The 22,538-nt window shown below is 38.1% G+C and overlaps 1 long non-coding RNA gene across 2 annotated transcripts in view; it reads right to left on the bottom strand.

Moving 5' to 3' along the window:
• The window catches only part of LOC129058614 (uncharacterized), a 128,141-nt gene that overhangs the window by 74,370 nt on the left and 31,233 nt on the right, over window positions 1-22,538 (bottom strand). Inside the window, exon 4 of one of the 2 annotated variants that reach the window (XR_008523849.1) lies at window positions 15,765-15,991. The exons of the other annotated variant lie outside the window; for it this stretch is intronic. This is a non-coding gene — a long non-coding RNA (uncharacterized LOC129058614). Of the gene's footprint in view, window positions 1-15,764; window positions 15,992-22,538 lie in introns of those variants that run through there. 2 annotated transcript variants of the gene reach the window in all.

Raw genomic sequence — 22,538 nt, 5'->3', positions numbered from 1 at the left:
CTACTATATATTTATGTAAAAGATTTTTATTATCAGAGAACAATCAAGCATTATGTGCGTTTAGATAATAGAGAGAAATTTGCAGCTGGAAGGACCAGAAAAGATTTCATGGAAGAAGTAGCATTTAAGCCAAGTAAGTTTCAGTTCTTTGAAGATGGAGCACCATGTAAATCATTCCAGGTGAAGTAATTCTATTTACCTTGTGTCTTTAGAATTACTCTATTGGGGCTGGGCACGGTGGCTCATGCATGTAATCCCAGCACTTTGGGAAGCCAAGGTGGGCAGATCACTTGAGGTCAGGAGTTTGAGACCAGCCTGGCCAACATAGTGAAACCTTGTCTCTACTAAAAGTACAAAAATTAGCAGGGTGTCATGGCGGGCACCTGTAATACCAACTACTCAGGAGGCTGAGGCATGAGAATCACTTAAACCCAGGAGACTGATATTACAGTGAGCCGAGATCACACCAAAAGCCTGTCAAAAAAAAAAAAAGAAAAAAACAGAAAAAAAAACACCACCTCTATTGGTATAGGAACTCCTGTCATTTCCTCTAAGAAGTATATATCAGAATCATCTATAATGAACATCAATGCTCATTTAGAAATTGGGGCTTGTAGCTTCCTCTCCTTTCTCCACCCCTGCCAACATCCCTGAGCAGAAAATCACATCTCATGGTGAGTCACTATTGGCTGATAGGAACACTCAGGTGTGCTGGGCCTGAGAGGAGGAGTGCTGCCATAGCTATGCAAAGTGGACCAGAACAGGGAATTGGGTGAAGCTGAAGAGACCATGGCAGAGAGGCAACCACGGGATAGTGGCAGGAAATTTCAGCTGTTAAACATCCACCCAAGCAATGCCAAACATATTAATCATCCCAACGATTCCTAAGTAGGCATTGTTTTCCTTGCAACATACGGGATCATGCAGAATCTGAAATGGAATTTGCCTAGGCTTACACAGAGAGTGAGAGGATTTGAATCAAGATGGGTCAAACACCAATACCCAGGGCTTGTACCTCAACAGACTGTGGTGTCAGTTGACTGCCTACTGTCCTCACTCCAGCCACAGTCTCTGTCAGGTTTTTATAACAAGGGAAGGTGAAAAAGCAAACACATGTTTGCTGTTTGAAAGAGTATGTCTACCTTACTTGCAGAATGGCCCGGTAGAATTATTTTGTCAAAAATATACTACCAGTCTCCAGCTTTAGATCAATTATAAAATAATACTACTAATAATCAAGTCCATTCTAAAATTGAGAAAGCAAATTAATGAACTAGAGGAGATAGAAAGGATCATAAAGGCAGTCAGTGGGCAAAATATTTAGTGGCAAATACTTAGGGCTAGCCTAAGAAAACCTCACACCCTTCTGGACTTTATTCTCTAAGAACAGTCAAGATTCACTCAAGAAAGCATAACTGCAATAGAATAAAGAGTTTATCATAGGGATTAGACCGTAAGCAAGTGTCAGGGGGTCTGAAGGAGGAAAGTTCCAAAACCTGAGAAATTCACTTACCAGCAATGTTGTGGGTGAAAAAGTTCAGACTTCAGAGATCTGGAACTTTAGCATGTTCACATTCTATAGTGAAAGTGAATGAGGCTGGTTCTACGGAAGGTTTCTGTTTGCAATGAGTTCATAGCAAAGTGTCTCTGGGTGGGATGGGGTCACAGTTTGTCAAAGAGCCTGCCACATAAAGAAGAGTTGGACTTTCAACAGAATGAATTGCAATTGCACCTCTCTCTGTCTCTCACCATCTCTAACCACCAAAGCCCTTCAGAGTTTGATATACGCTGCTCTGTTTCACTTTTGCTTTACAAACTCTCACACCAGTACTACCCTAACACCATCCTGGCAGGGGTTGTGGAAAATGTAGTACCAAGAAAGCTAGGGCAACAATGGGGAAGAGGCCAGCAAAGTACATACAGCCTATGGGACAAATCCATCCCACCTCCTGTTTTTGTAAGCAAAGCTTACCAGAACACAGCTATGCTCATTTACTTACGTATTGTCTGTGGCTTCTTCCATGCTAGAATAACAGAGTTGAATAGTGGCAACAAGACCAGAAGGCCTACAAAACTTAAATGTTTACTCTATGACCCTTTACAACAACAAATTTGTTGACCCTACAACCGAATAACCCAGGAGAACCTTCATCACATTTGTAATCATTTATTCAGTGACAGAATTCCCATTTAAATAGTAAACAGAACTCTTATTGCCCACCTCTAAGTCCAGAGCTTGGGTCATAGAAGTATTCAGTAAATGTCTCTTAGATCACAAGTCAATTGAGATACCTATTAGACTTGGGCTCTGACTTGAAGTGGTAGAAATCTGAACAGGAACCCCCTTGGGGTAGGCATGGTTAAAGTCTAAGCAAGTGGTCAACATGGAGGAATTCTGCCCAGATAGAAGAGCTCCACCCCTCTCCAGGGATTGGGAACAGGACGCTAGCCCTTTAAAAGAGTGACTGGTGGTGGCAAAATAGAACCCCAATCAAAAAGAGATAAGGATGCTAAACAATTCCCATGGCAGGGATCTGGCCATGGCAGAGTCTATCATGAGAACTGACGCAGATCTGGCCTAAGTGGCTACAGCAGTGTAGTAGGCTTTGCAATCAATTGAACAAGACTAGAAACACAGTTTCATTGTTCATTGCTTGTGTGAACTTTTGTAATTGCTGCACCCCTATGGACCTGTTTCTTCTCTGAAAAGCTGAAATATTCATTCTCACCATCTAGGGCTATCTCGCAGAGTGCCTGGGATAATGCTACCTATTTATTAAAACAACCTAAAACTTATTAGGCTCTCAACAAATGGTCATTCACTCATTTATTCAGTTATTTATCAAATATTTATTGAGCACCTACTCTATGCCTATACACTGGACTGGGAATACAAATTATATAAAGTCCCTGTGCTCATGATATTTTAGTGGGAAGACACCAAAGATAAGCAAGCAAACAAGTGAACATTCAGTATTTTAGAAAATCCTAAGTGCTATAGAGAAAAATTGAACCAGATTAAAGGTACAGGGTGTGTGTGGGTGTGGGTGTGTGTGTGTGTGTGTAAAAGTTCTTGTTGATAAGGTGACACTTGATCAGAGACCTGCAGGCAGTGAGGGATAAAGCCATGCAAATACTTGGAGATGAAGCATTCTGGGCAGAGGGACCAACATGCGCAAATAATATAAGAAGCAACTTATTTGGAAAATTCAAAAATAACCTATTTCTTTAAATATTGATGCTAGGCTTTAATTTTGAGATAGACATACTTGATGTACTTGCCTAAAGTTAGAATTACGTCTAGATTTGGGTGGGAGAGTAAGGAGATATTGGTTAAATGGCTATAGGCTTGGAAATAGGGCAATGCCCAATATACTAAAACTAGAATTTATTTGCATAGAATTTCTAATCAAAATGCAAATTTATTCATTTATTTTTAATTTAATTTGATGTTAAGTTCCAGGATATATGTGCAGGATGTGCAGGTTTGTTATATAGGTAAACGTGTGCCACGGTGGTTTGCTACACCAATCAACCCATCATCTAGGTATTAAGCCCCACATGCATTAGCTATTTATCCCGATATTCTCCCTCCCCACACACCTTCCACCCCCAAACAGGCCCCAGTGTGTGTTGTTCCCCTCCCTGTGTTCTCATTTTTCAGCTCCCACCTATAAGTAAGAACATGTGGTGTTTGCTTTTCTATTCCTATGTAAGTTTGCTGAGGTTTAATGGCTTCCAGCTCCATCCATGTCCCTGCAAAGGACATGATCTCATTCCTTTTTATGGCTGCATAGTATTCCATGTGTATATGTACCACATTTTCTTTATCCAGTCTATCATTGCTGGGCACTTGGGTTGATTTCATGTCTTGGCTATTGTGAATAGTGCTGCAATGAACATACACGTGCATGTATCTTTATAATAAAATGATTTATATTCCTTTGGGTATATACCCAGTAATGGGATTGCTGGGTCAGGTGGTATTTCTGGTTCTAGGTCTTTGAGGAATCACCACACTAACTTCCACAATGGTTGAATTAATTACTTTACATTCCCTCCAACAGTGTGAAAGTGTTCCTATTTCTCCGTAGCCTCACCAGCATCTGTTGTTTCTTGACATTTTAATAATCACCATTCTGAATGGCATGAGATGCTGTCTCATTTTGGTTTTCATGTGCATTTCTCTGATGATCAGTGATGTTGAGCTTTTTTTCATATGTTTATTGGCCACACAAATGTCTTCTATTTAGAAGTGTCTGTTCATGTTCTTTACCCACTTTTTTTATTCTTGTAAATTTAAGTTCCTTGTAGACCCTGGATATTAGACCTTTGTCAGATGGATAGATTGCAAAAATGTCCTCCCATTCTGTAGGCTACTGTTCACTCTTATGAGAGTTTCTTTTGCTGTGCAGAAGCTCTTTAGTTTAATTGGATCCTAAATTTTGCTTTTGTTGCAATTGTCTTTTGATGTTTTCATCATGAAATCTTTGCCTGTGCCTATGGCCTAGATTTTCTTCCATGGTTTTTATAGCTTTAGGTTTTACATCCATCTTGAATTAAGTCTTTAATACATCTTGAGTTAATTTTTGTATAAGGTATAAGAAGTGATCCAGTTTCAATTTTCTGCATATGGCTAGCCAGTTTTCCCAGCACCATTTATTAAATAGCTTGTTTTTGTCAGGTTTGTTGAAGATTAGATGGTTGTAGATGTGATTCTTATTTCTGATATCTCTATTCCGTTCCATTGCTCTATGTGTCTGTTTTTGTACCAGTACCATGCTGTTTTGGTTACTCTAGCTTTGCTGTACATTAATAGTTTGAAGTTGGGTAGCATGATGCCACCAGCTTTGTTCTTTTTGCTTAGGATTGTCTTGACTATACGGGCTCTTTCTGGGTTCTATATGAATTCTAAAGTAGTTTTTTCTAATTCTGTGAAGAATATCAACAGTAGTTTAGTGGGAAGAGCATTGAATCTATAAATTACTTTGGGCAGTATGGCCATTTTTATGATATTGAGTCTTGCTATCCATGAGCATGGAATATTTTTCCATTTGTTTGTGTACTCTCTTACTTCCTTGAGCAGTGGTTTGCAGTTCTCCTTGAAGAGGTCCTTCACTTCTCTTGTTAGTTGTATTCCTAGGTATTTTATTCTCTTTGTAGCAATTGTGAATAAGAGTTCATTCATGATTTGGCTCTCTGCTTGTCTATTGTTGGTGTATAGGAATGCCTGTGATTTTTGCACATTGATTTTGTATCCTGATAATTTGCTGAAGTTGCTCATCAGGTTAAGAAGCTTTTGGGCTAAGACAATGGAGTTTTCTAGATATAGGATCATGTCATCTGCAAACAGAGACAGCTTGACTTCCTCTCTTCCTATTTGATACCCTTTTTTTCTTTCCCTTGCCTGAGTGCCCTGGCCAGAATTTCCAATACTGTGTTGAATATGAGTGGTGAGAGAGGGCATCTTTGTCTTGTGCTGGTTTTCAAGGGGAATGCTTCCAGCTTTTGCCCATTCAGTATGATATAAGCTGTGGGTTTGTCATAAATGGCTTTTATCATTTTGAGGTATGTTCCATCAACACCTAGTTTATTGAGAGTTTTTAATGGAAGGATGCTTAATTTTATTGAAGGCCTTTTCTACATTTATTTAAATAATCATGTGGTTTTTCCCTTTATTTCTGTTTATGTGATGAAATCTGTTTATTGATTTGCATATGTTAAACCAGCCTTGCAGTCTGGGGATGAAGCTGACTTGATTGTGGTGCATAAGCTTTCTGATGTGCTGGATTTAGTTTGCCATTATTTTATTGAGGATTTTTGCATTGATATTCATCAGTGATATTGGCCTAAAATTTTCTTTTTATGTTGTATCTCTGCCAGGTTTTGGTATTAGAATGACGCTGGCCTCAAAAAATGAGTTAAGGAGGAGTCTTTCCTTTTCATTATTTGGACTACTTTTAATTACTTTGAATAGTTTCAGAAGAAATGGTTTATAGTACTCTCTGATGGTTGCTTGTATTTCTGCGGAGTCAATGGTGATTTCCCCTTTATCGTTTTTTATTGTTTCTATTTGATTCCCCTCTCTTTTTGCTTCTTTATTAGTCTAGCTAGCAGTCTATCTATTTTATTAATTTTCTCAAAAACCCAGGTCCTGGATTCATTGATTTTTTGAAGAGTTTTTCGTGTCTCTATCTCCTTCAGTTCCACTCTGAGGTTATTTCTTGTCTTCTGCTAGCTTTTGGGTTTATTTTCGGGGTTTTTTCTTAGTTTTAGTTGTGATGTTATGATGTCAATTTGAGATATTTCTAGCTTTTTGATGTGGGAATTTAGTGCTATAAAGTTCCCTGTTAACACTGATTTAGCTGTGTCCCAGAGATTCTAGCATGTTGTCTCTTTTTTCTCATTGGTTTCAAAGAACTTCTTTATTTCTGCCTTAATATTTTATTTACCCAGGAGTCATTCAGGAACAGGTTGTTTAATTTCCATGTAGTTGTATGCTTTGAGTGAATTTCTTAATCTTGAGTTCTAATATAATTGTGCTGTGGTCTGAGATACTGTTTGTTAAAATTTCAGTTCTCCTGCATTTGCTAAATAGTGTTTTACTTCCAATTATGTGATAATTTTTAGAATAAGTGCCATGTGGTGCCAAGAAGAATGTATATGCTGTCTTTTTGGTTGCAGAGTTCCGTAGATATCTATTAGGTTCACTTGATCCAGAGCTGAGTTCAAGTCCTGAATAGCCCTGTTAATTTTCTGTCTCAATGATCTCTCTAATATTGACAATGGGTTGTTAAAGTCTCCCACTATTATTGTGTGGGAGTTTAAGTCTCTCTGTGGGTCTCTAAGAACTTGTTTTATGAATCTGGGTGCTCCTGTATTGGATGTATATATATTTAGAATAGTTGGCTCTTCTTGTTGAGTTGATCTCTTTACCATTATGTAATGCCCTTCTTTGTCTTTTTTCATCTTTATTGGCTTAAGTTTGTTTTTTCAGAAAGTAGGATTGCAACCCCTTCTTTTGTCTGCTTCCCATTTGCTTGGTAAATTTTCCTCCATCCATTTATTTTGAGCCTATGTGTGTCCTTGCACATGAGACGGTTCTCTTGAATACAGCACACTGATGGGTCAAGACTCTTTACCCAGCTTGCTATCCTGTGTCTTTTATTTGGAGCATTTAGCCCGTTTACATTTAAGGTTAATATTGTTATATGTGAATTTGATCCTGTCATCATGATGCTAGCTGGTTATTTTGCAGACTTGATATAGTTGCTTCATAGTGTCACTGCTCTTTGTACTTCAGTGTGTTTTTGCAGTGGCTGGTAACAGTTTTTCCTTTCCATATTTAGTGCTTCCTTTAGGAGTTCTTGTAAGGCAGGGCTAGTGGTGATGAATTCCTCCAGCATTTCTTTGTCTGAAAAGGATTTCATTTCTCCTTCACTTACGAAGCTTAGTTTAGCTGGATATGAAATTCTGGGTTGAAAAATGTTATCTTTAAGAATATTGAATATTGGCCCCAATCTCTTCTGGCTTGTAGAGTTTCTGCTGAGAGGTACGCTGTTAGTCTGATGGGCTTCTCTTTGTAGGTGACCTGGCCTTTCTCTCTGGCTGCCCTTAACATTTTTTTCTTCATTTCAACCTTGGAGAATCTGAAGATTATGTGTATGGGGTTGATCTTCTCATGGAGTATCTTACTGGGGTTCTCTGGATTTCCTGAATTTGAATGTTGGGCTGTCTTGCTATGTTGGGGAAGTTCTCTTGGATGATATCCTGAAGTATGTTTTCCAACTTGGTTCCATTCACCCCGTCTCTTTCAGATATCCCAATCAGTCCTAGGTTTGGTCTTTTTACACAATCCTATAGTTCTCAGAGGTTTTGTTCATTCCTTTTTATTCTTTTTTCTCTAATCTTGTCTGCCTGTCTTATTTCAGCAAGATAGTCTTCAAGCTCTGAAATTATTTTCTCTGCTTGGTCTTTTTGGTTATTGATACTTGTGGTTGCATTGTGTAGTTCTTGTGTTGTGTTTTTCAGCTCCATCAGGTCATTTATGTTCCTCTCTAAACTGATTATTCTGGTTAACAGCTCCTGTGATGTTTTATCTTAGTTCTTGGCTTCTTTGTACTGGGTCAAAGTACATGCTCCTGTAGCTCAGTGAAATTCATTGTTACCCAACTTCTGAAGCCTACTTCTATGAATGTGTCTGTCTTAGCCTCTGCCCAGTTCTGTGCCCTTGTTAAAGAGGTACTGCAATCATTTGGAGGAGAAGAGGCACTCTGGCTTTTTGAGTTTTCAGCATTTTTTCATTGATTCTTTTCCATTTTTGTGAGTTTATTGAGCTTCAGTCTTTGAGGCTGCTGACCTTTGGATGGGGTTTTTGAGGAGACTTTTTTTGATGCTGTTGTTGTTGCTTTCTGTTTGTTTTTCTTCCAACAGTCAGACCTCTCTTCCATAGGGCTGCTGCTCTTTGCTGGGGGTCCACTCTAGACCCTAATCACCTGGGTCCCTCCCACACCTGGAGGTGTCACTAGTGGAGGCTGAAGAACAGCAAAAATGAATACATGCTCCTTCCTCTTGGATCTCTTTCCCAGAGGGACACTGAAATGATGCCAGTGGAAACCCTTCTGCATAAGGTGTCTGGTGACCAGTGTTGGGGGGGGTCTCACCCAGTCAAGAGGCAAGGGATCTGGGACCCTCTTAACAAAGCACTCTGGCTGCTCCTTTGTGGAAGGGGTGCGCTGTGCTGGGGGATATCCCAGTAGTCCAGACTGCCTGGATTCCTCAGAGTCCACAAGGGGAAAGACTAATTCTGCTGATCCTAGAAGACTGCGGCTGCCCCTCCCGCCAGGGCCTCAGTCCCAGGGAGATCAGAATTCTGTCCCTAAACCCCTGACTGGAGTTGCTGAAATTCCTGCAGGGAGGCCCTGCCCAGTGAAGGGGGGATGGGTCAGGGTCCAGCCTAAAGAGACAGTCTGGCCATGACCTGTCACACTCTCTGTGCTGTGCTGTGCTGTGGGGAATTCCTCCTGGGTCTAAACTGTACAGTCTCCCTGGCACTGGCAGGAGAAAAACAGCAAACCGGAGCTGCAGTGATGGTTGCTGCCCCTCCACCTAGAGCTTGCAAATTTCTTGTATACCTAAAAGATCAAGTCTAGCTACCTTATCACTCTTATTTTAAATAATTATCAGGTGCTTACAATATGTCAAGCACTTTCCAGCTACCAAATGCTTGGAAGGGCTGCTTTAAGCTCCTTGAGGGCAGGAAGCCTCATATCCATGTATATTTCTCAGTGAGAAATTGCACATCTTCTCTTAAAATAAAAGTATACCCTTTCATACATTCTGTAGGGCATATGAAGTAATTTTATTTGTATTTAGTATGTGGTTTAACAAAAATCTCTAACATCATTTTTTTTGTTTATACTTTGATCTCAGATCATTACCACTTGAGTGGTAAATTGATAAGTTTTCTAGATTCCTCTGAGATGACAAAAATTCATCCAGGCAGTCTGACAGGAGTTTATAGCATGCCTTAGTTTAATAAACTATTAAATTACATTGCTCTCAGTCAAAGCTACACTACAAAACCTGAACAAACATGAGCAATGCTCAGGAGCCCTAACCTGTTTGGGGGAGTGCCCCCCACCAAAAAAAAAATACTGGAATATTTGATACACATTCACCAGGTTGTCAACAGCACTTCCAATAACTCTGACCTGCCCCATAAAGCACATTGAACTACAAATTGCCTTTGGTAACTTCGAAAATCTGGAAGACACAAAGTGATAACTTCAAAATGTTATTACCTAAATTTTAAAATCTGATTGCCACCTCTAGCATAAATTGCTTATACAATATTCAGTCTATTCAATAAACTCTCAGAGAGCACCTAAAATGTACTAGGCTCTGTTTTAAGTGCTTTAAAATATTAACTTATTTAATCCTTACAAAAACCCTTTAAGTATTGTTACATACTCATTTTACATATGAGGAAACTGAGGCATGAGGAGAACAAGTAGTTGCCCAGGCTTACATAGCCAAACAGTATCTGAACTGGAATTTGAACTCAAGAAGCCTCACTCTTCATTAAGATTCTCTAAGATGAATCACTTGGTGGCTATTCCGATCTTTTTATTTTTTCTTCTGACTCCAGTTGTTGAAGGTTGGGGAAGGGGTAGTATCTAGAGGGAAAACTAGAAGGGGAATAAGAGGAAGGGATTTTACAGTAATTTTTCCTGAGTATAAAATTTATATTTATTCATAGCAGAAATGGCAAATTATAGAAACAATATAGAAAATAAAAAATCACTGTTTTAGATAATTATCATTAATATTTTGTTGTGAAATCATTCAGGTTTTTTTCTGCATATATGCAAACAAATGTGGGTTTCAGAGACTTGGTATCTTTCTGATTTTGTCCATTTTATATCAGGGACATTAACATCATTATTAAATATTCTTTTGAACATTGTTTCCAGTGGCTACATAGCTTGAATTCACAAGGATATGTCATAATGTATTTTGTTGTTGAGTATTTATATTATTTCCGTATTTTGTCTTTTTAAGTTATAAATACCACCACAATAAATGTTTGAGCCCATCTCTGCTTATTTTTTCAAAATATGTCTCCAGGAATGAAATTACTGGGTCAAAGGATATACAGGCTTTTAAGGCTTATGATAAACTCCTTAATAAATTGCCTTCCAGAAAGGCTGTAGCAATTTGGAAGAAAAGGATAATTATTTTCTCAAGCCTCAAGCTTTTTCTTTAGATGGGGTCACATTCCATCTAAGAGACAGCCCAAGACAGATACCCATGGGAAATATACTTCCACGCAATTCTCTTTTGCATATCTCCTCTCTAGAGTGAATCAAATTATCTTTTATTCTATGATGACAAACTGTAAACAGTGCAAAATAGAACAAAGTGGGAGGTGGAGAGACAGCACTTGTACAGGCTGGGTTCTGCATAGTTAGGGCTTATGGTTTAGAAAAACAATAACTTAATTGTCATTAGCCATCTCCACTTTCCAAAGTAATTTACATTCATTAATTTGGGATTCTCTACATCGATTTCTATAGGATCCAGGAAGGTTAACTAGACCTACAGTGCTGTAGGGGTAGGAAAGAAAACTGATGTGGGGAACTTTTTGCACTTGTCAGGACTGATTCTTCTGACAGGCAGCCCTGCTTAGCAGCAGCTGGTTGTGGTCATCTGAGACAGCAACTCCAGAATTACAATTTTCCAATTCTTAAAGAGAAGTAAGAAATTTGGTATTTTGTGCAGTCTTCCGGTTTTTAAATATTGGCAATGAATTCAATTCAAAAAATGTTGCCCTAAATATAGGACATATTGTTATTAATTTACCCCTTTAGAAACCATTCCGTCTTACTGTACTCCCTCAGTCTTATACCAGTATCTTCGAAGTAGTTAAAGGAGTAGCTATAGAAGAGCAGCTTTGTACTAGCACTCTACCTAGGAAGAAACTGGTACAGGTACTCAGAGGCTCTGCCACCTGTCTTCCTCCCAGGTATTGATTATTTAGATGAAATGGGCTAAAAAGGGTAGCAGGTTCAACTGAGTGAGAGAAGAAACTAACTTTAAAGAACCCTATTACCACCCATAAGTTTATGAGTGACTGCCACTTTGAACCTATCTAGGTATAGCTGAAACTTCCTAGGACAAAGACCGATATTATCTATGACACGCTGCTGCCACCTAATCCATGACAGCCATGGGGAAGAGCCTGTACCATGATCTATTTTAATATCTCCTGACCTATTTTTATATTCCAGCACTAAAAAGTTAAACTGCTAACTTACCAAGCCTGAGCTTGCCATTTTCCAATAAAATACATTTTTACAAGAAGCTTTCTATCCCAGTTCCGTTTTATGGGATAGTTTCCATTGTACAGAGGTACTGACTGATCTTCAGAAAGTTGAGAAATGGAAAGAGTCTTTAATGCATTGTAGTCCAGAGGTGATCCTTAACTACTGACAGCTTGGAAATCATTTGCACGCCCAGTGTGTGCATAGTCTCCGATCTTAACTCCCCCTTTTGTGGGAATGGCACTATGTAGATTATAAAAACAAACACAACACTGAACAAAGCTACTAACATTAGTGCTCAGGAAAAAGTGAAAACATTGATTTCAATTCTTGGCCATAAGAATTCTTTCCTTAGCACTCTTCCAGATCATTATTCACTCCACTCACTTCTCCGTTACAAGAATACCCTTCAGATATTGAGCTGTCTAGCTTCCAGAAAATGTAGGGTAGTAGACTTTTTACTGTGCCAATTACTACCCTATTTTATTCACATTTCTTTGGGCTTGTCTAAAAGTCTCACAATACTGATTGAGGGAAGAGAGTAAAATTGATGTGATGTAACACAAAACTAGTTCATCAAAATGGAAAGCTACTATTTCAGTCCATTTTCTGCTGCTATAACAGAATACCACAGATGGGATACATTATTTAAAAAATAAATTTATTTGGCTCATGGTTTTGGATCCTAGGAAGTTCAAGGGCATGGCTGTGGCATCTGTTCGGCACCTGGTAAGGGCCTTCCTGCTGCATCATCCCACAGTGGAAGACAGAAGAGCAAGAGGGCACATATGCCAGAGAAAGCAGACAGAGAGAGAAGGAGAGAGAGAGAGAGCATGAGAGAGAATGAGAGAGATATCAAACTTGCACTCAGGCCCTTTTATAATTAACAGTAATCCACTCATGAAGCTGGATCCCTCACTATCTAAACACCTCCCATTAGACCCCACTTCACAACACTGTTGCCATGAGAATTAAGTTTTTAACACACACTTTTTGGGATACATATTCAAGCCATAGCAACTGCTGAATGCAAATTATCTGGTATTGGTTTCTTTACACAAAAGGATTTGATTATTTGAAAAAGATAAGCTTTATCTATTTTTAAATTTTTGCTAATAAAACTCAAAGAAATGAAGAACAATTCAAGCCTTTCTTGTGGTTTTAACCATACTTTGTTTTGAAGAAGTTCAAAATGATTGATATGATCTGTCCCAGTCCTATTCAGTGTTAGGAGAAAAGTTGTAAGTGATGGCAACAGGTAAGAAGCTTAAGAAGGACACCTCCAGCAAAATTCTCAAATAAAGGGGTCATAAGACTCATCTTGAAATGGAAAAACAACCATGTGGGCCCCAGGTGAATATCCAAACAAAGAAATGTTTATGAAATGTTTTACCCATTTCTGGCAGCATCTTCAATTGCCCGTAAAATATCTAATTATTAAACCACTGTTTCCATTGTAACCATAAAGGACAGAAGAGACAATAAAACTATTTTGTACCATTTGTTTCCTCTTTCACTAGCAGAAACACTGATGAAAAATTATCATCAACAAAATAGGCAGCTGTCAGAGTGGAGAATAAATCAAATTGCCATATGGTTCCGACCCACCATGTGGTCCTCGATTGAGGAAAATGTACCCTGGCCCACACAAAAGGAGGTTGCTCAGTGAGTGTACAGTGCTCTTAAGCTCCCATTTAGGAATGACCCATTTCATTTGTTTGCATCTCACTCTTCAAACTGCCTTCCCACGTTCATTTCATTCCTAATAAATGAGCTATTACTTCACCTTAGCCCAAAGCACCATTATCTCTTGCCTCTTCTAGAGCAACTGTGTTGTCTTCCTCATTCTCATCTCTGCAGACCATACACAGAGAAACCAGAAAGATTTCTTAGATTTCTAAATTGAGATGAAATTCACATAACATAAACGATTTGAAGTATACAGTCAAATGGTATTTAGTACATTTATATCTTGCACACCATCAATTCTAAAACATTTTATTCACCCCAGAAGGAAACCTGGTATCCCATAGCAGTAATTCCCCATTTCTTCTTCCCTGAGCCCCTGGCAACCACTACTAGTCTGCTTTCTGTCCATATGGATTTACCTACTCTAGATATTCCATATAAATGAAATGATAAAATGTTACCTTTTGTATCTGGTTGCTTTCACTTGGCATATTTTCAAAGTTCATCTATGTTGCAGCATGAATCTGTACTTCATGATTTTTTATGGTTGAATGATATTCCATTGTATGTATATACCGCATTTTGTTTATCCCTTCATCAGTTGATGGAAATTTGGGTTCTTTCTGCCTGTTGGCAATTATGAATAGTGCTATAAATATGTTTTTATATATCTGTCTTGAATTCTTTTGAGTTATAACTGAGAGTAGAATTGCTGGGTCATAGGGTTTAGCTTTTGAGGAAATGCCAGTTTTCCACAGCAGCTGAATGTTTTTTTCACTAGCACTGTACAAAGATACGAATTTCTCCACATCCTCACCGATCCTTTTTTATTATTATTACGGCCACAAAAATCTTTTTATAGCTGTAGCTCAGATGATGTAACTCCCCTCCAGTGGTTTCACATCATTTAGAATAAAATTCAGAGTTCTTATCATGCCCACAGGCCCTGAGCGATCAGGGATATTCTTCCCTCACTCATCTCATCTCTCACAACTTGTTTTCTTTCTCACTTCAAGCCAGCAACATTATCCTGCCTGTCAGTCCTCAAAAGCACCAAGCCTGCTCCCACCTCAGGGTCTCTGCACTTGCTGTTGCCTCTCTGTGGAAAGTCCTCAAAGATCTCTGCATTCTACTTCCTTATTAAAGCTTCAGCTCAAATAACATATCTCCTAAAATGTTTGTTCTGAACATACCATGTAGCACAAACCCACAGCATAAGCCTGGGTTCCCTAAAAAATAAAACTAGATTCAAGAGCTACATGCTAAAAAGTATGGGGAAGGGAGGTAAAATCCTAGAAAAGAGAATGAGTATAATAGGGATGTGGGATAGTTAGTAAGAGAGAATATATGCCAGGGGTTGCATTATTGAGTGGCCCACAGTTTCTCAAGAAAAAAAACAGCTAGTTACTTGATCTCACAGAAGTCCCCAGAAGAGCTACATGAAATTATGGGGTCTCCTAACAGTTTGTCAGTGTAGGGCTCAGTAGAGAAAGAGTGAGCAATTTATCTCCTAGCTTCTTCCAATACCCAACTTGTCATTATCGAAGTCTATCCCCAAAGTTTTTTGGGGTTTTTTGGCATTTTTTAAATTGTGGTAAAACACACATAGAATAAAATTTAACCACTTTTAGTGTGCAGTTTATTTGGGTTAAACACATTCACATTGTTATGTAATCAATCTCCAGAAGTTTTTTGTCTTGCAAAACTAAAACTCTATACACATTAAGGAACAATTCCCCACTTCCCCCTCTCCCCAGCCACTGGAAACCACCATTCTACTTTTTGTCTCTATGCATTTGACTACTCTAGAAACCTCATGTAAGTTTAATCACACAGTATTTTTCTTTCTATGACTGGCTTATTTCACTTAGCATAATGTCCTCTGGGTTCATCTAAGGTGTCACATGTAGTAAGATTTCTTTCCTTTTTAAGGCTGAAAAATTTTCCACTGTATGTACACACCACATTTTGTCTATTTATAGGTGGACATTTGGGTTCCTTCTACCTCTTGGAATTGTGAATAACACTGCTGCAAACACAGGTGTGCAAATATCTCTTTGAGACCCATTCTCAATTATTTTTTATATATATACCAGAAACAGAATTGCTAGATCATATGATAATTCTATTTTTAATTTTTTGAGAAATCACCATAATGTTTTCCATAGAAGATGCACAATTTTACATTCCTACCAACAGTGCATAAGTGTTCCAATTTCTACACATCCTTGCCAAGAGTTATTTTGTGGGGTTTTTTTAATAGTAGTTATTCTAATGGGTGTGAAATCCAACAACATTTTAACTCCCCCACACTTCCAGTTTGTGTAAAGTAGCTGTTTCAGGAAGCTTCTGAATAAGTCTAAGACTTCAAGCATACATTCCAGGTAAGGCGTGGAGAGGGGGCCTCCCCTCTTAAAGTGGCATCATGTATGGGGGTCTCCTTAGATGGTGATGGTGGCGATAGTAGATTTATAACCCTAGGGATGATACAAGCAATCATTAGGTCCAGCTCAGTCAAAGAAGCAAGGTTTGTAATCAACACCAGAGTAAGTATGCAGGTAGGTAATGCTAGGCAGATCCAAGATCGTGTTTCAACTCGGTCTAATATATCCATTTACTTTGCTTTATTGCTTCAGTGTATTTACCATTATCTAAAACTAGATGTTTGAACATATATGTTTATTTTCTTCTTGTTCATCTTTCCTAAAATATGTAAGTTTCATGAAGGCAGAGAATTTATCTTGTTATCCCTGTAATTTCAATGCCTAGAATAATTCCTGATACACACTAGGGAAATACAAAAATATTTATAGACTGAAAATTAATAATTTATCTAGCTTTATTTTGTCTTATATCCAAATTCCCCCAAATCTTTGTCCATGAGTTATGTCTAAGAGACTGGGTTACAAGGCTTCCACTTCCAATTAATATTAGAGAAACATGAAAGACTATTAAAGGAAAACATATATTTATCTATCTATATCTATAGATATCTATATCTATAGATAGATACGGAGAGATATAAATATATAGATACATATATTCTACAGAATAGAATATAGTTCTAACACAGTTCTATAGAACTATATATTCTAATATGTAATTGTTTATTTTAAAATTTATCATCTGTTTCTTCCTGTCAGAATGCAAGCCTATATTAAGGAATATATATTGTTCATTGCTCCATCCCTAGTACAAGAGATATTCTCTATTGAGAATGCCAACATTTATTTATTTATTTATTTTTGATCATGGCCATTCTTGCAGGCATGAGGTGGTATTGCATTGTGGATTTGATTTTCATTTCCCTGATCATTAATGATTTTGAGCATATTTTCATATGTTTGTTGCCCATTTGTGTATCCTCTTTTGAGAACTGACTATTCATGTTCTTAGCCCATTTTTTGATGAGATTGTTTGTTTTGTTTTTGCTGATTGGTTTGAGTTCCTTGTAAATTCTGGATATTAGTCCTTTGGTGGAGGTATAGATTGTGAAGATTTTCTCCCACTCTATAGGTCGTCTGTTTACTCTGCTGATTATTTCTTTTGCTGTGCAGAAGCTTTTTGGTTTAATTAAGTCCCATCTATTTATCTTTGTCTTTGTTGCATTTGCTTTTGGTTTCTTGGTCATGAATCTATGCCTAAGCCACTGTCTAGAAAAGTTTATCCAATGTTATCTTCTAGAATTTTTTTTCCTTTAATTTTTATTTTAAGTTCAGGGGTACATGTGCAGGTTTGTTACAAAGGTAAACTCGTGTCATGGAGTTTTGTTGTACAGATTATTTCATCACCCAGGTATTTAAGCCCAGTACCCATTAGTTGTCTTTCCTGATCCTCTCCCTCCTCCCACCCTCTATCCTCCAATAGGCCTCAGTGTATGTTTTTTCCCTCTATGTGTTCTCATCATTTGACTTCACTTACAAGTGAGTACATGCAGTGTTTGGTTTTCTGTTCCTGGATTAGCTTGCTAAGGATATGGCCTCCAGCTCCATCCATGCCCCTGCAAAATGCATAATCTCGTTCTTTTTTCTGGCTGCATAGTACTCCATAGTGTATATATACCACATTTTCTGTATCCAGTCTGCCATTGATGGGCATTTAGGTTATTTCCATATCTTTGCTATTGTGAATAGTGCTGCAATGAACATACACACACGTCTTTATTTTTTTTATTTTTTTATTTTTTATTTTTTTATTATACTTTAAGTTTTAGGGTACATGTGCACAACGTGCAGGTTAGTTACATATGTATACATGTGCCATGTTGGTGTGCTGCACCGATTAACTCGTCATTTAACATTAGGTATATCTCCAAATGCTGTCTCTCCCCTCTCCCCCCACCCCATAACAGTCCCCGGTGTGTGATGTTCCCCTTCCTGTGGTTTATATTCCTTTGGGTATATTACCCAGTAATGGGATTGCTGCGTTGAATGGTATTTCTGTCTTTAGGTGTTTGTCTTCCACAGTGGTCGAACTAATTTACACTCCCATCAACAGTGTATAAGTGTTCCCTTTTCCCCACAACCTCACCAGCATCTGTCATTTTTGGACTTTTTAATAATAGCCATTCTGACTGGTATGAGATGGGATCTCATTGTGGTTTGATTTGCGTTTCTCTAATGATCAGTGACTTAGAGTTTTTTTCATATGAATGTTGGCCACATGAATGTCTTCTTTGAAAAGTGTCTGTTCATGTCCTTTGCCAAATTCTTAATGGGGTGATTTGCTTTTTTCTTGTAAATTTGTTTAAGTTCTTTTTAAAATTATTATACATTAATTTCTGGGGTACATGTGCAGAACATTCAGGTTTGTTACATAGGTATACATGTGCCATGATGGTTTGCTGCACCCATCAACCTGTCATCTACATTAGGTATTTCTCCTGATGCTATCCCTCCCCTGGCCTCCCACCCCATGACAGGTCTTGGAGTGCGATGTTCCCCTCCCTGTGCCCACGTGTTCTCATTGTTCAACTCCCACTTATGAGTGAGAACATGCAGTGTTTGGTTTTCTGTTCTTGTGTTAGTTTGCTGAGAATAATGGTTTCCAGCTTTATCAGTGTCCCTCCAAAGGACATGAACTCATCCTTTTTAATGGCTGCATAGTGATCCATGGTGTATATGTGCCACATTTTCTTTATCCAGTCTATCATTGATGGGCATTTGGGTTGGTTCCAAGACTTTGCTATTGTGAACAGTGCTGCAGTAAACATACATGTGCATATGTCTTTATAGAAGAATCATTTAAAATCCTTTGGGTATATACCCAGTAATGGGATCGCTGGGTCAAATGGTATTTCTGGTTCTAGATCCTTGAGGAATCGCCACACTGTCTTCCACAATGGTTGAATTAATTTACACTCCCACCAACAGTGTGAAAGTATTCCTATTTCTCCACATCCTCTCCAGCATCTGTTGTTTCCTGACTTTTTAATGGTTGCCATTCTAACTGGCATGAGATGGTATCTCATTGTGGTTTTGATTTGCATTTCTCTAATGACCAGTGGTGATGAGAATTTTTTCATAAGTCTTTTGCCTGCATAAAAGTCTTCTTTTGAGAATTGTCTGTTCAAATCGTTCACCCACTTTTTGATGGGGTTCTTTGTTTTTTTCTTGTATATTTGTTTAAGTTCTTTGTAGATTCTAGATATTATCGCTTTGGATGGATAGATTGCAAAAATTTTCTCCCATTCTGTAGTTTGTCTGTTTACTCTGATGATAGTTTCTTTTGCTGTGCAGAAGCTCCTCAGTTTAATTAGATCCCATTTGCCTATTTTGACTTTTTGTTTACCATTGCTTTTGGTGTCTTAGTCATGAAGTCTTTGCCCATGTCTATGGCCTGAATGGTATTGCCTAGGTTTTCTTCTAGGGTTTTTATGGTTTTATGTCTTATGTTAAAGTCTTTAATCCATTTTGAGTTAATTTTTGTATAAGGTGTAAGGAAGGGATCCAGTTTTAGCTTTCTGCATATGGCTAGCCAGTTTTCCTGACACAATTTATTAAATAGGGAACGCTTTCCCTTTTGCTTATTTTTGTCCGGTTTGTCAAAGATCAGATGGTTGTAGATGTGTGGTGTTATTTCTGAGGGCTCTGTTCTGTTCCTTTGGTCTATATATCTGCTTTGGTACCAGTACCATGCTGTTTTGGTTACCATAGCCTTGCAATATAGTTTGAGGTCAGGTAGTGTGATGCCTCCAATCTTGTACTTTTTGCTTAGGATTGTCTTGTCTATGCAGGTTCTTTTTTGGTTCTGTGTGAAATTTAAGGTAGTTTTTTCCAATTCTGTGAATAAAGTCAATGGTAGCTTGATGGGGATAGCATTGAATCTATAAATTACTTTGGGCAGTATGGCCATTTTCACAATATTGATTGTTCCTATTTATGAGCATGGAATATTTTTCCATTTGTTTGTGTCCTCTCTTATTTCCCTGAGCGGTGGTTTGTAGTTCTCCTTGAAGAGGTCCTTCTCATCCCTTGTAAGTTGTATTCCCAGGTATTTTATTCTCTTTGTAGCAATTGTGAATGTGAGTTCAATCGTGATTTGGCTCTCTGTCTGTTATTGGTATATAGAAATGCTTCTGATTTTTGCACATCAATTTTGTATCCTGAGACTTTGCTGAAGTTGTTTATCAGCTTAAGGAGATTTTGGGCTGAGACGATGGGGTTTTCTAAATATACGATGATGTCATCTGTAAACAGAGACAATTCGACTTCCTCTTTTCCAAATTGAATACCCTTTATTTCTTTCTCTTGCCTGATAGTCCTAGCCAGAACTTCCAACACCATGTTGAATAGGAGTGGTGAGAGAGGGCATCCTTGTCTTGTGCCAGTTTTCAAAGGGAATGTTTCCCAGTTTTTGTTCATTCAGTATGATATTAGCTGTGCGTATGTCATAAATAGATCTTATTGTTTTGAGATACATTCCATCAAAACCTAGTTTGTTGAGAGTTTTTAGCATGAAGGGCTGCTGAATTTTGACGAATGCCTTTTCTGCATCAATTGAGATAATCACGTGGTTTTTGTCATTGGTTCTGTTTATGTGATGGATGACATTTATTGATTTGCATATGTTGAATGAGCCTTGCATCCCAGGGATGAAGCCGACTTGGTCGTGGTGGATAAGCTTTTTGATGTGCTGCTGGATTCAGTTTGCCAATATTTTATTGAGGATTTTCACATCAATGTTCATCAGGGATATTAGCCTAAAATTTTCTTCTTTGGTTGTGTCTCTGCCAGGTTTTGGTGTCAGGATGATGCTGTCCTCATAAAATGAGTTAGGGAGGAGTCCCTCTTTTTCTATTGTTTGGAGTAGTTTCAGAAGGAATGGTACAAGCTCCTCATACCTCTGGTAGAATCAGGCTGTGAATCCGTCTGGTCCCGGCCTTTTTTTGGTTGGTAGGCTATTCATTTTTGCCTCATTTTCAGAACTAGTTATTGGTCTATTCAGGGATTCCACTTCTTCCTGGTTTAGACTTGGGAGGGTGTATGTGTCCAGGAATTTATCCATTTCTCTAGTTTATTTGCGTAGAGGTATTTATAGTATTCTCTGATGGTAGTTCGTATTTCTGTGGGATCAGCCGTGATATCCCCTTTATCATTTTTTATTATGTCTATTTGATTCTTCTCTCTTTTCTTCTTTATTAGTCTGGCTAGTGGTCTATCAATTTTGTTGATCTTTTCAAAAAACCAGCTCCTGGATTCATTAATTTTTTGAAGGGTTTTTTGTATCTCTGTCTCCTTCAGTTCCCTGTGATCTTAGTTATTTCTCATCTTCTGCTAGCTTTTGAATTTGTTTGCTCTTCCTTCTTTAGTTCTTTTAGTTGTGTTGTTAGGGTGCCAATTTTTTATCGTTCCTGCTTTCTCTTGTGGGCATTTAGTGCTATAAATTTTCTTCTACACACTGCTTTAAATGTGTCCCAGAGATTCTCATAGGTTGTGTCTTTCTTCTTATTGGTTTCAAAGAACTTATTTATTTCTGCCTTCATTTAATTATTTACCCAGTAGTCATTCAGGAGCAGGTTGTTCAGTTTCCATGTACTTGTGTGGTTTTAAGTGAGTTTCTAAATCCTTAGTTCTAATTTGTTTGCACTGTGGTCTGAGAGACTGTTATGATTTCCATTCTTTTGCATTTGCTGAGGAATATTTTACTTCCAATCATGTGGTCAATTTTAGAATAAGTGTGATGTGGTGCTGAGAAGAATGTATATTCTCTTGATTTGGGGTGGAAAGTTCTGTAGATGCCTATTAGGACTGCTTGGTCCAGAGCTGAGTTCAAGCCCTGGATATCCTTGTTAATTTTCTGTCTCATTGATCTGTCTAGTGTTGACAGTGGTGTGTTAAAGTCTCCCATTATTATTGTGTGGCAGTCTAAGTCTCTTTGTAGGTCTCTAAGAACTTGCTTTATGAATCTAGGTGCTCTTGTATTGGGTGCATATATACTTATCATAGTTAGCTCTTCTTGTTGCATTGATCCCATTACCACTATGTAATGCCCTTCTTTGTCTCTTTTGAGCTTTGTTGGTTTAAAGTCTGTTTTATGAGAGACTAGGATTGCAACCTCTGTTTTTTGTTTTTGTTTTTTTTTTTGCTTTCCATCCCTTTTTTTTTCCTCCATCCCTTTATTTTGAGCCTATTTGTGTCTTTGCATGAGAGATGGGTCTCCTGAATACAGCACCCTGATGGGTCTTGACTCTTTATCCAATTTGCCAGTCTGTATCTTTTAATTGGGGCATTTAGCCCATTTTCTTTTAAGTTTAATATTGTTACGTGTGAATTTGATTCTGTCATTATGATGCTAGCTCATTATTTTCCCCATTAGTTGATCACCACTTTCTTCATAGTGTTGATGGGCTTTATAATTTGGTATGTTTTTGCAGTGGCTGGTACCAGTCGTTCCTTTCCATGTTTATCGCTTCCTTCAGGAGTTCTTGTAAGGCAGGCCTGGTGTTGACAAAAATCTCTCAGCATTTTCTTGGCTGTAAAGGATTTTATTTCTCCTTCACTTATGAAGCTTAGGTTGGCTGGA

Source organism: Pongo abelii, chromosome 2, assembly GCF_028885655.2.
Source record: "Pongo abelii isolate AG06213 chromosome 2, NHGRI_mPonAbe1-v2.0_pri, whole genome shotgun sequence".
NCBI lineage: Eukaryota > Metazoa > Chordata > Mammalia > Primates > Hominidae > Pongo > Pongo abelii.
The sequence above is the reverse complement of the archived record's forward strand: the minus strand, read 5'-3'. Positions and strand labels throughout refer to the sequence as shown.